Below are 17,068 nucleotides of genomic sequence, written 5' to 3'. Positions count from 1 at the left end.
TTCACAATGTTGATTCTTCCAATCCAAGAACATGGTATATGTCTCCATCTGTTTGTATCAACTTTAATTTCTTTCATCAGTGTCTTATAGTTTTCTGCATACAGGTTTTTTGTCTCCTTAGGTAGGTTTATTCCTAGGTATTTTATTCTTTTTGTTGCAATGGTAAATGGGAGTGCAGAATAATAGTTTTAATAGTTAAAAAATATATTGTGGTAGGTCATCACAGACTGATTTTCCTTTCAGACCTTCACTTAAGGCAAGCTCCACATTATATCAACACAAAAGGAATCCTGATCCTATTTTTTTTTTCTTGTTGATTGACCTTCCATACTTAGTTCTATAGTTAATAAGGAAGCTACCTTAATACCTGGGAGGAACTCATGTTTTCCTAGGCAATTCCATTTTTCTTTCTGTCTTTTACAGAATCCTGAAAGATGGGTTTCAGAGCAACATTATTCTGAGTGAAATTACACATGTCCAAAATGCACTCACTTCCCTTTTTCTCTTATAAACTCCAGGTCAACAATGTCAGCCTCTGACTACATACCTACAGATGGAGAAAGAATGATTCATTTCCCTATGGGTTTTGCACACTCAAATGCAATTAAGGATTTTGAAATTTTTTAAAATAATTAACAATAAGGTTTCCTACTTTTCTCCCTTCCTTAGATTATTTTTCCTTATGAGCCATCCCTGGGAACTCATTTTTAAGAGCTTGATCTTCCTTGACATTAACAAGACTAATGTTACCTTATAAGCAGCCCCTTTATGCCTATTTGCTCAATCAAAACCAAATTTAATCACTACATTGCACGCTGTGACTTAGACAATGTTCTCAACTTAGACCCTTTGCCAACTTGTGTCTCCTAGTAACTTTCTTTATCTAAATAGAATCTTGACATTAGAATAGAGTTTCACATCTATTGACTAGTGAGTAGAAAATAATGGTCAGATTTTAGGCATACTTCTGTGATTTAAAACTGACCTAATTTTATATATATTTTACATTAAGAGAGGTTAGGTATCTTTCATTATTATCAAAGGGTTTCTGCCCCTTGCACTCCCTCCTTTCTTTACAAAATGGCATTTTGAACGATTACACTAAGAAAGGAGGAAACATTTTGAGCAGAGGCAGACTTGTGGCTCGCTGTCCAGGCATTTACTGACTGGGATGTACAGTGGCTTTTTGCTCACTGGAAGGCATAACAGCTTGCTAATATCTTGTTGAGGGTGGTGGAGTGGCATGTGATAAAGTTCAGTTTGTTTCATGCAGGTGTCAGTGGCCAAAGGGATCTGATTTGAAGGGGCAGAGCAGGTAGCACTAGCTCTGGATGTTCTGGGGCCTAAAATTGTAGAGCAAGAGGTGTGTTTATGATGTGGTGAGGCATACCATGGGCCAGCTTGCTGGGGTTCAGAGCTGAGCTCCAATCTCACAGAGGTTCATGAGGGAGGCACAACCAGGCACAAAGGACCAGCTGTGAACCCTGGTCAGTTTTAGTGAAGCTAGAAAGGAATAGTGGCTCTTGGTGCTCATGTGGCATCTGGGATTCACTTTTCATCATGGGGGGCTCAGAGGAACAGACAAGCATCATTCTGCAGAGGAGGAGGAGGTAGGAATTGAGCTGGGACTTGGGAAGGGTAAAATTTTAATTTCAATTATGATGGAGTTCACATTTGAAGTCTGGTCCAATTGGGAGTGGCCTGAGAACTCAGAACCAGGGACTCAGAAGGGGGGGCCAATGAGGCAGGCTGACTACACACAGGAGAGATAGTTATTAATACTTCCCACACCCCTATGTTCATAGCAGCACTAGTCACAATAGCCAAGACATGGAAAAAACCTAAATACCCATTGACAGATGAATGGATAAAGATGTGGTATGTACATACAATGGAATACTACTCAGCCATAAAAAAGAATGAAATAGGGCTTCCCTGGTGGCGCAGTGGTTGGGAGTCTGCCTGCCGATGTGGGGTGCATGGGTTCGTGCCCCGGTCTGGGAGGATCCCTCGTGCTGCACAGCGGCTGGGCCCGTGGGCCATGGCCACTGGGCCTGTGCGTCTGGAGCCTGTGCTCCGCGGCGGGAGAGGCCACGGCGGTGAGAGGCCCGCGTACCACAAAAAAAAAAAAAAAAAAAAAAAAAAAAAAAAAAAGAAAAGAAAAAGAATGAAATCATGTCATTTGCAGCAACATGGATGGAACTAGAGATTATCATACTAAGTGAAGTAAGTCAGAAAGAGAAAGACAAATACCATATGGTATCACTTATATGTGGAATCTAAAATATGACACAAATGAACTTGTCTACAAAACAGGAACAGACTCACAGATATAGAGAACTTGTGGTCATCAAGGGGGAGGGGGAGTGGGGGAGGGTTGGAGTGGGAGTTTGGGGTCAGCAAATGCAAACATTATATATAGAATGGATAGGGCTTCCCTGGTGGCACAGTGGTTAAGAATCCACCTGCCAATGCAGGGGACACAGGTTCGTGCCCCGGTCTGGGAAGATCCCACATGCCGCGGAGCAACTAAGCCCATGCACCCCAACTACTGAGCCTGCACTCTAGAGCCCGCAAGCCACAACTACTGAAGCCCGCGTGCCTAGAGCCCGTGCTCCACAGCAAAAGAAGCCACTGCAATGAGAAGTCCACACACTGCAACGAAGACCCAGTGCAGCCAAAAATAAATAAATACCATTTATAAAAAAATAATAATTACCCTCATTTATGTGAAGCACTTCAAATAGTAAGTGCATTAAATCCTTATCACCCCACAAAATACGAGCTATTTAAAAAAAAAAGAATGGATAAACAAGGTCCTACTCTATAGCACAGGGACCTATATTCAATATCCTGTGATAAACCATAATGGAAAATAATATTTAAAAAGAATATATACATATAACTGAATCACTTTGCTGTACAGCAGAAATTAACACAACATTGTAGGGGCTTCCCTGGTGGCGCAGTCGTTGAGAGTCCACCTGCCAATGCAGGGGACACAGGTTCAATCTCTGGTCTGGGAAGATCCCACATGCTGTGGAGCAACTAAGCCCTTGTGTCACAACTACTGAGCCTCTGCTCTAGAGCCCGCGAGCCACAACTACTGAAGCCTGTGCGCCTAGAGCCCGTGCTCTGCAACAAGAGAAGCCACCGCAGTGAGAAGCCCGTGCACTGCAACGAAGAGTAGCCCCCACTCGCCACAACTAGAGAAAGCCCGCGCGCAGCAACGAAGACCCAACGCAGCCAAAAATAAATCAAATTAAATCTCAAAAAAAAACCCCAAAACCCCACAACATTGTAAATCAACTATACTACAATAAAAAAAAAAAAACTTCCCAGAGTATCATGTAACATCTTTACATATATCTCATTGTCTAGAATTTAGGCACATGGCCACAACTGGCTGTAAGAAAGGTTGGGGAATATAGTCTTTTATTCCAGGTGCCAGTGTGCTCAGATAAAAACTGGGATTCTGCTAAGGAAGAAGAGGGGAATTGATATAGGGAGGCAATTACCACTTTCTACCACAATCCTCACATCCTCTGTAAGAGCACTGGCTCAAAAAAAAGAAATCCTGACTGTGCCACTTGCCAACAGTATGACCAAGAGCAAGTTAATTAATTCATCTGAATCTCAGTCCTAGCATCTGTAAAATAGTCATATCAGAACCTAGTCCACAGGTTTGTGAAGATTAAATAAAGTTAACGTATGTAAACAGTACTAAATACATGTTGGTTTCCCTTGTCATAAAGCTGGTTCTGCTTTTCTCTTGACCACTTTCCTGGTAGTATTTTGATTTCTTGATCAAGATTACCCTGGGAGATCATATTAACTAGATCTTATCCATGAAGACAAGGAAGGGGACTCATACAATGCAATTCTTCTCTTCCCTCAAGGAAGGGAGTTGGTAGTAATAAAACACATTCAATGAATTGTTAGCATTGAACCATTGTAGGTTTCATGAAAACTTTTGAAGAAATTACTGATTCGAGTCCAAACTGGTATCCTCCTGAAGGATGCCTTAAAAACAGTTAAGTGTGTCATCTTGAAACAAAATGAAGGTTAGAGTTTATTATTAAAAATAGTTATTTGTTTTGGTGTCTGCCTCAAATGAAGTCCAGTTTATGGAGCCTAAGCATTGAAATATTTGCTGCCTTACCGTAAGACATTTACGGCAGCGTGCTTTTCTTGTCATATGACTGTCACCTGTTAGACCTCATTGTAATCATGAACTCATACCTTTGGGTCCAGCTCTTGTTTGCTAAGGCAATATTAAAGTTAGATTAGATATGAACTCTCTGCTAAACTCAGTGGTTGAAAAAGTCCCTTCAGAAGTGCAGTACCTGATTGTCCTCCTTTTGACCTTCTCTGTGCATTTTCTTTCTTATCTTGGTAACCATAGAAATAACTTGGAGAGGTGAAGTTGGCAGAGATCCACGCCTTCACTGCATGGAAGGTGACAGCTGCACTAGTGCTTTGCCAATGACGATTTGACAGAAAAGGTGAAGGGTTGGACCTTTAACAGTAGCTATTCTGGCTTTTGAAGGAGTGTGGGAGAAAGAGGGAGGGCGAAGGGCTTATTGTCCCTAAACTCTTACCTCTCAGTTAAATGCACCCCCATATCCCCTGAGACCCTTCATTTTTCCCTCTACAGGTCACTGATGCCCACACCTACTTGGTCCTTCTCTCCCACTTAGACTCATTTGTCCTTATCTCCTTCTACTGATCTGTCAGACCCTGTGTCCTCTCTCAAGGTATAGGGTGAATGTGAACTTTGGAGTGACAAAGATCTCTGAGCTAGTGCACCTGATCCTCAATTTCCTGCTCTGTGAAATGGTAATAAAACCTACTTCTCACAATTATTTTGAGGATTAAAAAAAGATGTATTTATGTATACATTTCTAGGCATGCAGTATGCATCCTATAAATGTTGGTATATTTCCCTACATATTAAGCTTTCTCCTTTGACCATTTCCATGTTCTTTTTACCTCTAAAACTTTACTACTCAAAGTGTGGTTTGAGGAACAGCAATATCTCAGACCCAGCCTGGACAGTATGCATTTTAACAACATCTCCAGGCACTTCAAATGAATGTTAAAGCTTGAGAAGCACTGCTGCAAGACAGAGACTCCTTCTCTCACTATCCTTTTTCTAAAGGGGAAAGAATAATGAACATCACTGATTATGTGCCTGCTCTGTGTCAGGTGCTGGTTTCTTTGCTGCCATTTCCCTCCTCCTCACTCTGTGAGGTTGGCACTATTTCCCTTTACCTGTGAAGAAATGAAGATGAAGGAGTTAATGCCCCAGCCCAAGTGCAAGTAGAAACTCAGACTCAAGTCTTTTTGCCTGAACACTTTACACTACTTCCAAACCACATGGTTCTACTGGCTTTTGCTGCTGGAGAAGAAGACAAAAGTGGGGGAAAAAAAAGAAAACGAAAACAGAACAAAACAAAAAGAGAGACATGGAAGCACTAACCTTGAGTTTCAATGAAATCAATAAAGACCACTTTTTTTTTTTAGACTTATAAGAAACTTTTTTTTTTTTTTTTTTTTTTTTTGCGGTACGCGGGCCTCTCACTGTTGTGGCCTCTCCCGTTGGAGAGCACAGGCTCTGGACGCGCAGGCTCAGCGGCCATGGCTCACGGGCCCAGCTGCTCTGCGGCATGTGGGATCTTCACGGACTGGGGCACGAACCCATGTCCCTTGCATCGGCAGGCGGACTCTCAACCACTGCGCCACCAGGGAAGCCCCCAGAAACATTTTTAATATCAATTTTAAGTTAGAGAGATGCACAATTTTTGTGTTTTTAAAAAATTTATCAGAATGGGAAAGAGAAAAAATTTGAAAATCACTGTTATACAGCAAGCATTAATTTCCAATAAAATTTTACATATTTTCTTAGTAATTAATGTAAAATTTTTATCCTAATTATAATGAATCAAAAACATTGCATTTTAAATCATTCCATATATAAGATGAACCGCCTTGTTGTCTTATGGGTAAGATGCTACTGCATTATCTCTTCAGAACTGGAAACCTGGGTTGAGCTGAAGCTACCTACAGCCAGGTTCCTTCTTTTCCCTGTCTGCATGTCACATAAATGTATGGATAGAAATGGCAATGGTGATTTTGTTAGTATTGTGTGTTTTTCCTAATTGCTCTCTGTGCTCAGGATAATCTCTGAGAAGAAATGTCCAGAATTCTGTCAAGGATTTGGTACAGATGTTTCCAACTACACTTGGAGAAATTTTCCATGAATTCATCTTGTATACCTTATGGTAGACTGAAAGGACCTTTCTTCCATTGGCAGTGAGGTTTAAATAATTTAATGTATGTACAGCAAATCTCAACTCCAATCTACTTTCCTCACAACATCTCCATTTCTTGCCTGTTCACACTTTTGCTACATTTTGCTGTTCAGCCAAAAGCTTCTGTGACTTCAAATCTGATGACCTCTCTATGTTGTCTTATAATAAAACCCTACATTCAGACTTTAAGCTTCAACTTCTATATTAATTGAATACAGCTATTGCTACAATAGTGCTACATAACAAATCACTCATAAATTTAGTGGCATAGGGGCTTCCCTGGTGGCTCAGTGGTTAAGAATCCGCCTGCCAATGCAGGGGACACGGGTTCGTGCCCTGTTTTGGGAAGATCCCACATGCCGCGGAGCAATTAAGCCCCTGCGCCACAACTACTGAGCTTGCGCTCTAGAGCCCGTGTGCCACAACTACTGAAGCCTGCATGCCTAGAGCCTGTGCTCCGCAACAAGAGAAGCCACCTCAATGAGAAGCCCACGCGCCGCAACGAAGAGTAGCCCCGGCTCAACGCAACTAGAGAAAGCCCGTGCGCAGCAACAAAGACCCAACGCAGCCAAAAATAATAAATAAATAAATAAATTTTAAAAATAAATAAAAAATAAAAAAGCAAAAGTTATTTAAAAAAAAACAACTTAGTGGCATAAAGCATTAACTCACTTGTCTGTGGGGTCCCTGGATACTTCTGATTCTGGCTATAGGTGTGAAGATCAACTAGGGCAACTGTACTTCATATGTCTTATTCTGGACCCCAGTTTACAGGGGGTGAGGCTGCCTTGAAGCTACCCGGAAAATACTATCTAGAGCATTTTGTTCTCATGTTGGAGGCTGGAAGCTCATAGGAATTTTAGGATTTAGAAACTTATCTCTCAAGAAAATGTGGCCTTCCTACCATATATACAATATTTCTCTTATTAAAAAAAATTATATATATATTTTAATTTTTATTTTATATTGGAGTATAGTTGATTAACAATGTTGTGTTAGTTTCAGGTGTACAGCAAAGTTATACATATATATGTATCAATTCTTTTTCAAATTCTTTTCCCATTAAGGTTATTACAGAATATTGAACAGAGTTTCCTGTGCTATGTAGTAGGTCCTTGTTGGTTACCTATTTTAAATATAGCAGTGTGGGGGACTACCCTGGTGGTCCCGTGGTTAAGAATCCGCCTTCCAATGCAGGGGACGTGGGTTCGATCCCTGGTCGGGGAACTAAGATCCCACATGCCATTGGGCAAATAAGCCCGTGTGCCTGCACTCTGGAGCCTGCAGGCCACAACTAGAGAAGCCCGCACACTGCAACAAAGACCCACGCAGCCAAAATAAATAAATAAAAATAAAAAATGTATATATAGCAGTGTGTACATGTCAATCCCAAACTACCAATCTATCCCTCTCCCCCCAACCCCTTCCCCTCTTGTAACCATAATCTCATTCTCTAAGTCTGTGAGTCTGTTTCTGTTTTGTAAATAAGAACCACTTTCTTGATGCCTGATTCCAGCTGTCCTCAATTCTTTTCCAGGTTCCTTGACCTTTATTTGATATTGACATACATTTTGGAAGCTAGTAAACAGTGGTAAAATATTCCACAAACATGAAGTGATTGTTTAGTTTTCAGCCTGTTCAGTGAAATGAAGTTTCAGCTGATTTGGCACCCAACCCAGCAGGTGATTGTGTTGCTTCCTTCATGAGTTTCTTTCAGAGGTATTTTTTCTCTTGACTAGATTGTACGATTGTAACTATCAAAATTAATAAACTGTTCCAATTTACCAATTTTTTGTTTGTTACATATTTTTCCATACTTTGAAGCTTAATTCACTAGACAACATTCCATAACCTGCCAGAAATGGGATGATAACTGCTCCCAATAAGTAATTATTTAAAACCTCTCCACCCCACTTACTCATGTAAACTTGTTAAGACATCATTATATAAGAGGAGATGATTATCTGAATTTATCCCCTATGGACACCAAAATTGGGAGAGTCAGGTGGTGGTAGTCATTCATTCCAGATACCTATCTGTTGTGGGAATGAATTTTGGTTCACAAACAGCTGTGCAGGAAATATCACATTTCTTTATTTTCCCTAAATCAACTAAAATCTGACTCTGAGCCCCCATCCTGCAGAACAGGCAGACAATTCACTCATTGTCTTGACTGGCTCTTGCCACAGAACTGTGCTGAGATTCTGGGGAGATACGGACCACTCTGGTCACTGACCGATGGCCCACCCTGGCTTCTGCTGCCAGGCCTGTGTCTCATCATCATGGTCTGAGGGCTTAGCTGCTTCTGGACCATGCCTGGGGAAGGAGAATCCTGGGAGAGCTTGGGGACCCTGTGTCCAGGGTCTGTCCTTAGGAGCACTATAGGCCTTTCTCTCGGAGGCCCTGCCTCATCCTGTGGCTCTGCTGTTAAGTGATGCAGCTGGTCCCTGGTGCTCCACAGAATCCACTGACTTCTGTCCCCTGTCTCCCAGAATCTCGGCTCTCTCTCTTTTCTGATTTTAAAAATGCTTTCCTCTCTCCTCTTCCCCTCTTGGACACCCATGATTATGTCATTTATGGACTTAGGTTTTTCGAAAGATCAGAAGAGCCTCTGATTTCATATGTACATGCTTTCAGTTCTGTAAAAATTCCTAAGGTGAGAAATTACAAAGGACCTTCCTTCTTGCTTGAGACTGAAAGCAGAGAAAAAACAGGAAGACTCGGTAAATTAGAATTAAAAAAAATTATCCTGACACAGGTCTATACCAGTCCCTCAAAGACGTTTTTATCTTGGGATTTTTGTGAAGACAATAAAGGCATTTATGTTTGATTAAAATCTACTTTGGGGACTTCCCTGGTGACCCCGTGGTTAAGAATACGCCTGCTAATGCAGGGGACATGGGTTCAGTCCCTGGCCCGGGAAGACCCCACATGCCGCAGGGCAACTAAGCATGTGCACCACAACTACTGAGCCTGCGCTCTAGAGTCCGCGTCCCACAACTACTGAGCCCGCACATCTAGAGCCAGTGCTCCACAACAAGAGAAGCCACCGCAATGAGAAGCTTGCACGCTGCAATGAAGAGTAGCCCCCGCTCGCAGCCACTAAAGAAAGCCCGCACCCAGCAACGAAGACCCAGCGCAGCCAAAAAAATAATCTACTTTAGAATGAAAACTCTATACGCTTTACTATAAACTACACTAAAGATAAATATATGATTCTGATATAAATTTCCAGTGCCTGCCTCCTGGAACTGGGAAGAACTTGTAGCTCAGGTTTAGGTCTGATCTGTGTTCCTTTGTGGCATTTCTTCTCCTACTTTGATTCATGGGGGCATTTCAAACTTCATACTTTAGAAAGAGACATTCTTTACTAGCTGTCTAAGGGGAACACAGATTCCCAAACCATTTTCCCTGTAATATCATTAAACATTCCTCCTGTTCTACATATGCATCATGTATGATAATATAAATATTATCATTCTGTTTTTGATTCATGGATTAAACATTTTATCTTTTTCTTTGAAGGTACTAATCATAGTCTTTTTGCAATTTATTTGTGCCCTGCAGGATTCTCTAGCACAGGAAACTATGTTTTATATATATATATTTCCAAATAGATAATCATATTTTTAGGTTTGTGTATCTTAAGTTTGTATTTCAGGTATATTAAATAAAGATCCATGTACAGATTGATTTTAAGGCATTTAACTAGATAACTTGAAGGTGAAAATCATTTTAAAAGGAGAATAATATGCTGTTTTCCCAGAGTGAACTTATTAGTTCACTAATAAAAACCAGTTTATGCAAATGATGTGCTCCTGAGATGTGTGATGCACAATTTTATAAATTATGTCATATTTTTAAAGTATTAAGATATGTTGATAAAATTCTTTTAGGAAACCCTTTTTGAAAGTGAAGAGTTGATCGATAATTTATCTCTTTTCAGCATGATGAGGTGGTGAATAACAGAGGCTCAGAAATTGGACTCTACGGTTTTGAATCCTGCCTTCACAACTTCTGTGTGATGTTGAACAAATTACTTAACCTCTCAGACTCTCCATAAAATGAGGATAATAATATCTACTTCACAGGGTTGTTGCAGGGATAGAATGAAAAAAATACATGTAAATCACTTAGAACTACGCCTGACACATATTTAGTACTTAGTAAATGCTAGCTACTATTTATATTTTAACAATAGAATGAGGCACCACTGTAAACTATCATGGTATGTAATCCATCCCACCAATTATTTATGGATAACTGTTACTTATTCTTTTGTTAAAAAGTATTGCATATGATGTCTATGACATATTTGCTTCTTATAATAATGAAACTTCAGAAAATTCACTGTGTGTTATCAAATGTGATTGTCTCGAACAATTACTGAGTATGATCTCAATCATCAGAGTGGAAAAACGTTACCGTGGAATCACATGGGACTCTGAGACTCTCTGATACACATGCACCCCTTACAACACCTACACAGTGACATACATGCAAAAGGTACTGCTTGCCTCAGTGTTTGCAAGAACAAACAAGAAATGTGTGTCTCTGAAATAAAATGTTAACTTTTTATGCCAGTATAGGCATTTATTGTTTGTGGGAACATCATTTAACAGATAGATATTAACAGTTTTACAATTGGTTACTTAGGATACTGTATTTTAACTCAGCATCAGTCAGTTTTTCTGAAATGTGATATATTTTCTTCCTCCTTTAATATTTGTACTAATAACAATGGTACCTAACATTCATTGACCAATTACTACATGCCTGTGCTTTCCTCGTATTAACTTGGAACAGCCTGATGAGCTGGATACTCATTATTTCCATTTTATAGGTAAGGCACAGAAGTTTGAATAGCTTGACTAAGTGAATAGCTAGTGCGTGGTGGAGCCTAGATTTGGACCAGTAATCTCTAGCATCAACTCAGTTTAACCATTGTACCATACTATACACTAAGTTATATATTAGTGTGTTAAATGTATAATGTTCTACAAAATGCCTGACAGGGGTTTGCATTTGCCATTGGTTGATTTTAAATCAAGTGAAAATTAGAAGTGTGACTCTGAGACTATGTTAAAGTGAACTTTATAACATTTAAAAAATAAATGTATTTATTTTATTTTTATTTTTGGCTGCGTTGGGTCTTCAGTGCTGCACGCGGGCTTTCTCTAGTTGTGGCGAGTGAGGGCTACTCTTCGTTGCAGTGAGCTTCTCACTGCGGTGGCTTCTCTTGTTGCGGAGCACGGGCTCTAGGCGCATGGGCTTCAGTAGTTGTGGCTCACGGGCTCTAGAGCACGGGCTCAGTAGTTGTGGTGCATGGGCTTAATTGCTCCGCGGCATGTGGGGTCTTCCCGGACCAGGGCTTGAACCCATGTTTCCTGCATTGGCAGGCGGATTCTTAACAACTGCGCCACAAAGGAAGCCCGTATAACATTTTTGTAAAATATTTTATATAGAAGTATACCTTATCCAGTTTACATAGATTTTGTTTTTTTACGCTCTAATTTGGTTCTTTAAAGTGAAATTTTTAAAAGCCCTTTCTTTTTTTTTTTTTTTTTTTTGCGGTACGCGGGCCTCTCACTGTTGTGGCCTCTCCCGTTGCGGAGCACAGGCTCCGGACGCGCAGGCTCAGCGGCCATGGTTCACGGGCCCAGCCGCTCCGTGGCATGTGGGATCCTCCCGGACCGGGGCACGAACCCGTGTCCCCTGCATCGGCAGGCGGACTCCCAACCACTGCGCCACCAGGGAAGCCCAAAAGCCCTTTTTTAAAGAAGAAAAAAACAGGTATAATGAAGCTCACTTTGTCAAGAAATGTGTCGACTGAGACTGTGAAAATAATAAAAATGGTACCTTACATTTGTCTAATGTTTTATTTTTAAAATGTTTATAGGTGTTGAATTCGCTATTACAGGAGGAGCAATTCTTTACTTTGCAAAAAAGATCCAGCATTTTCTGAGAATTACATTATCACATTCACTTGACTAATGAACTCCTTAAAGCTTTATAAATATTATCCACCGTTCTCTGGCAGCAGCAGCAAAAAAAAAAAAAAAAAAAGTCACTGAGTTACTGGCCTCAGGAATGCTGGTCTGATAGGGGAACGTTTACTCTCTCATTAATTTCAAGAAGCTTTTAAAAATAGTGATGTGTAAGTTACCTATTAGTTAATACAGGAATCAACCTTATCCTTTGCTTCATTAATTAGAACTCCATTTTTGGTGGAAAACTCTGTCCTGTGAAGCTTGAGTTCTGATGAAAAGTCTCCAAGGCACTTACTTTTATATCTCAAGTCATCTGGGTAAATTTTGAAGTGGGGTGAGGTATTTGATTAGTGGTAAAAATATCCCTTATCTGCAAGCTTGTATGCTGTTTGCATTCCCGTTATAATTGTCCTTGTCAGAGGTCTGTTTCTGCCCTTTCTAGAATAGACCCACAGACATGTGGGAACTCAAGACAGCCCCTAAATCCTTCCTCTGTTCTTCTCTTTCTCCCTTTCCCTCTCCCTCCCTCCCTTTCTTCCTTTTTACCAGCGCTTTCTACTTATTGTTTTTTATCCTTCCTACAGGGCCACACAAAATAAATCCACTCCCTCCTCAGACTTATTGTCCTACAACTAACTGGAGGCAATTATTATCTTTATTCACATCCCTCCATCTAAGATTGAAGAATCACTCTATATTAAAGGGTATAGGATCCTTCAAGCTTTCTTTGGAAACTAGTATTAGCCAATGTTTATTGAGCACCTATTATGTGCCAGGCAGGATACCTACACCATTTCTAATCCTTACAACCTTGCTAGATGAATTAATGATAGCCAGTACTCACACAGCCTTTACCATCAACTCATCTAAGATATGGTAAACACAAGTAAAGCTCTTATAATAGTGGTTGACACACAGTAACATTCAATTAACTCTTTTTATATCTTGTACTTCTGCAAGCATCTGGAGAATTTTTAACTTCATTACGGTATTCTACATTTATCCTTTTTTTAAAAAAATTTCAACATGATAGAATTAACCTGAGGAAAACTTTTGGCTCCTTTTATTAGTTTACTATTTCTCCCAGCTTTGTATTAACCACTTATTTTGGTCCTTAAAGTCACTCAAAAGAATGATAAAAGATCAAGGATGGAGGCCTGCAGTTTTGAAAAACTTCAGTTTATTCTGGGCCAGGCCTTCCTTGCACAGTTCTCTGAGGTCTGTTCCTTCTGTGGAAGAAGCACTATCCTGCACAGGGGCAATGGCACCTGAAAGTGGAGTTTCAGCTCTAACGGGAGAACACTAAAAACACCGCTCTAGTGTGCTTTCCATGTATTACAATTCATCTTGAAAAAAAACCCTGCCATTTTTCACAGCTTAGTTACAGGGAAGAAGAAAGAGCAGACGGCCATGGCGATCAGGGGTGGGGTGGCTGGGTCAGCTGCCACTCCAGCCCGGGAACGGGTACCGGTCGGCATGTGCTGTTTGGGGAACACCACTTAGGGAACAGGCATTAAAACTCTACCACTGGCCATGTAGGGTACTGCATTTTAGCTCAGCGTTGCTTTTTGACCTCCACATCAGCCGGGATTTTTGGCCAGTTCCCTTGGGCTCACACTTCTTTGAACTGGGAAGGACATGTGGAACTAGTCTAGGTGGTTAGAGAAGCCTCAGCAGTGGGACAGCTGTGGCTGCTGATCTGGGATGCTCCCCTTTGGGGAAGGAAGTGCTCTGGAGTATAGAGTGCTCGGTCAGATTAGGGAACGTGAGAAGAAGCCCGCGGGAAGGAGATCTGGGATTTTATTTCTGTGTGCTACACCCAATCTCAAGAGGTACTGGGAGCTGTTCTTGCCCTGAAGATGACTGTATCAACTCCCCAACTCCTTCTTTCCTATTTTTCCATGTATAACTTCAGCCTGACTCAGAGAGGGTTAAGCTGCCTTCCAAACCACACAAGGTCACTCCTATTCACAAAATGTCAAGGCCAGAAGCAGAGCTGGAAATATATTCAGTGTAGATTTTAGTAAAATATATTTACAAGGTTCACTATCACTTCCATGGGTAATGTAGTTGCTAGCCATTCCAGTGCAGGAAATGGAATGGCTTCAAAGAACATTCCTACCAACCTCCATGCTGACTCACATGTCATTCTCCACCCAATAGTGCAGGGCCAACTGGGTCATTACACACCAGAAGAATTGAGGGCTTTAAGAGGGACATCTCCAAAAGATAGAGTTTCTAGAATATTAAATAGCTTACAAACTCATGCCCACAAAAAAAAAAGTGATCACATTCTTATCGTGAGATGTGTATGTTCCACAGAGACCAGCACCAGTGGCAGCGTGTCGTGGAGGAAAAACAAGGTTTAAAATATTAGGAGCCAGAAGCTAGTCTATGAAAAAAATTTCTGAATCTGATAAATCATAAATAGAAAAAAAAACTGATGATAGAGCTTTTCTCAAATTTGACAGCATCCTAAATATTTACATGACATTATCAAATATGAGTTGTGAAGCTAAAGTAAGTTCTGCAGGGATTTCGCTGGTGGTCCAGTGGTCAAGACTCCCAATGCAGGGGGCCCAGCTAGTTCCCTGGTCAGGGAACTAGATCCCACAGGCCGCAACAAAGGTCTCGCACGCGGCCAGGAAGATCCTGCATGCCGCAGCTAAGACATGGTGCAGCCAAATAAATAAATAAATAAACGTTTAAAAAAAAAGTTCTGCGCTATATCAATAGTAAGAGCAAAAAGCTTCAAACACTGAATTATCTTTTTATTTTTTTTATAGGAAGTATTACAAAATAATTGTCAAATGAAGATGTGATGAAAGACTATACAGCCAAAAATGTTCTAAACAAGTAAATATTATAGAGGGGTGCCAGGCAGTTAATCAACAAAAATACTGTTGCTTTTTGGATCTTGTGATTTTGTGACATATCAACTTTTCAAAATTTGTAATTGCTTGTAATTTATTTTTTCATTCCAAATAAATATTCATTTCCATACCAGCTTTTTCTGTCTTTACTGATCTTTTGGTTACATGTCCACAATCTGACAATGGATACTGTGTCCTGCTTCCGATTTTTGAGTGATACTCTGTTTGGCCCAGATCATAGTCAATAAATGTTAATCTAGTGAATAAAAGCATAGATCATTGCAATCTGGAGGGTTAGGTGGACCCAAAAGAGAGTGGACTAATCTTGGGTTTGGAGGATGGATAGAATTTGAAGAGTTGAGAAGGGTAGTGGCATTAGCAAAGATGTAAAGATAGGAAGACCACGGAAAGATCAGAGGATAACAAATAGTTAGGATTAAGCTCAAAAAACTTGTAACTCTGTGAGGTGATGGAGATGTTAACTAACCTTATTGTGGTAATCACTTTGTAATACGTGCTTATATAAAATCACTATGTTATGCATTTTAAACCTATGCAGTGTTATTTGTCAATTATTTCTCAATAAAGCTGGGGGAAAAAAGATCGGCTCAACTGAAAGGCTTGTGTTGAATAAGGGGTGAGCAAAAAGGAAAGGAAGTTTTAGGCTACATTAAGGTAGAAGGATCTATAGTGTCAGACTAAGGGAATTTAATTGTACTGTACAGTCAAGGGACAGTGTATTGGACATCTGTTGCCTCTGCCTACAGATAAGCCCATCCTCTCATCTTGTAATAGCACCCTTATTTTCTGCGGAACCACGCTCTTCCCATTCTTACTCTATGTAGGTTGGATGGGTTGACATCACCCCAGGCTCTAGGGATGGGTCCATGACCCAGGTCTTGCATATCAGAGTCTGAGTTAGGACTTCTGCTGGACTATTGAGAAAGAGTCCTCTCTTTCTGCTAATGATGCTACATTTCTTCAGTATAAGTCTGCAGAGAGTGGTGGCTGTTTTGTCACCCTTAGGAAGAGTGTGCCTGAGAGTGAAGCCAACCCATAGCCAAGAGATGAAGGGAGAGAGACTCTCAGTGATGTCGCTTGATACCTAGACACTTGGGCAACCATGCTTGAAGGTAGATACCCTTGGCCTTTTCAGTTAGGCGTGAACCAATACATTTCTTTTTTAATTTGTCAGTAGGAACTGGGTTCTTTTATCTGCAACTGGAAGACTTCTGATTACTATAGGCAATAGAAGTTTGTGAGCAGGGTTTTATGAAGGTTAATCTAGTGGCAAACAAGGTAGAGAAATCAAGATGCTGGTAGTGGAAATAGGAAGGAAAGAAAAGTACAGAGGACGAATTCAGAGGGCTTGGTGACTAGAACAGAAAGAGGAAGCAAAAATGACTGGAATTTGGAGACTAAGTGAAATGACGGTACCACTGAATCAGAAAGTATACCATGTTCCCCCCCACTCCCTCAGGAGTAAGTACATTTATTCTTAGGCTTTCAGTTTGAGGTGATGACAGGGAAATCAAGTGGAAATATTTAGCACTTGGTTAAAATGTAGAATTAAACCTCAGGAGAAAACTCAGGATCCAAGATATAATAAGTATATGTGTTGGCAAGATGGAACAATGTGATGATCTGAGGGGAGAGGGAAGTCTGTAATAGTAGATTGAGAAATGGGTTGATGGACAGGAATGTCAAGAAACACAAGGCTAGGAATGAATCAGGCCCTTTTCCCCTGCCAGACATCTAGTCTCCACCTGCTGCAATTCAGGAAGCAAAGTCTGTGAAATGAGGACATGCCACTCGGGTAGGCACAGCTGCTTAAAAGTGCCTTGCAAGGCGAGAATTGAGCGAGTGTGGGTGAGATTTCTGGAGGAGTGGT

At 40.7% G+C, this 17,068-nt stretch overlaps 1 long non-coding RNA gene across 8 annotated transcripts in view; it reads left to right on the top strand.

Annotated features, from left to right (window-relative positions):
• Positions 1-12,130, top strand: part of LOC112065040 (uncharacterized) — a 34,251-nt gene extending 22,121 nt beyond the window's left edge. For 6 of the 8 annotated variants that reach the window (XR_008617005.1, XR_003680388.2, XR_002891800.3 and 3 more), the window contains one exon: positions 10,261-12,130. This is a non-coding gene — a long non-coding RNA (uncharacterized lncRNA). Of the gene's footprint in view, positions 1-7,851; positions 8,034-10,260 lie in introns of all 8 variants that reach the window. The other 2 variants (XR_008617001.1, XR_008617004.1) reach the window with 2 other exon arrangements.
• Positions 12,131-17,068: the final 4,938 nt, after the last annotated feature.

The sequence above is a fragment of the Physeter macrocephalus genome, chromosome 1 (genome assembly GCF_002837175.3).
Source record: "Physeter macrocephalus isolate SW-GA chromosome 1, ASM283717v5, whole genome shotgun sequence".
Taxonomy (NCBI): domain Eukaryota; kingdom Metazoa; phylum Chordata; class Mammalia; order Artiodactyla; family Physeteridae; genus Physeter; species Physeter macrocephalus.
The sequence above is the reverse complement of the archived record's forward strand: the minus strand, read 5'-3'. Positions and strand labels throughout refer to the sequence as shown.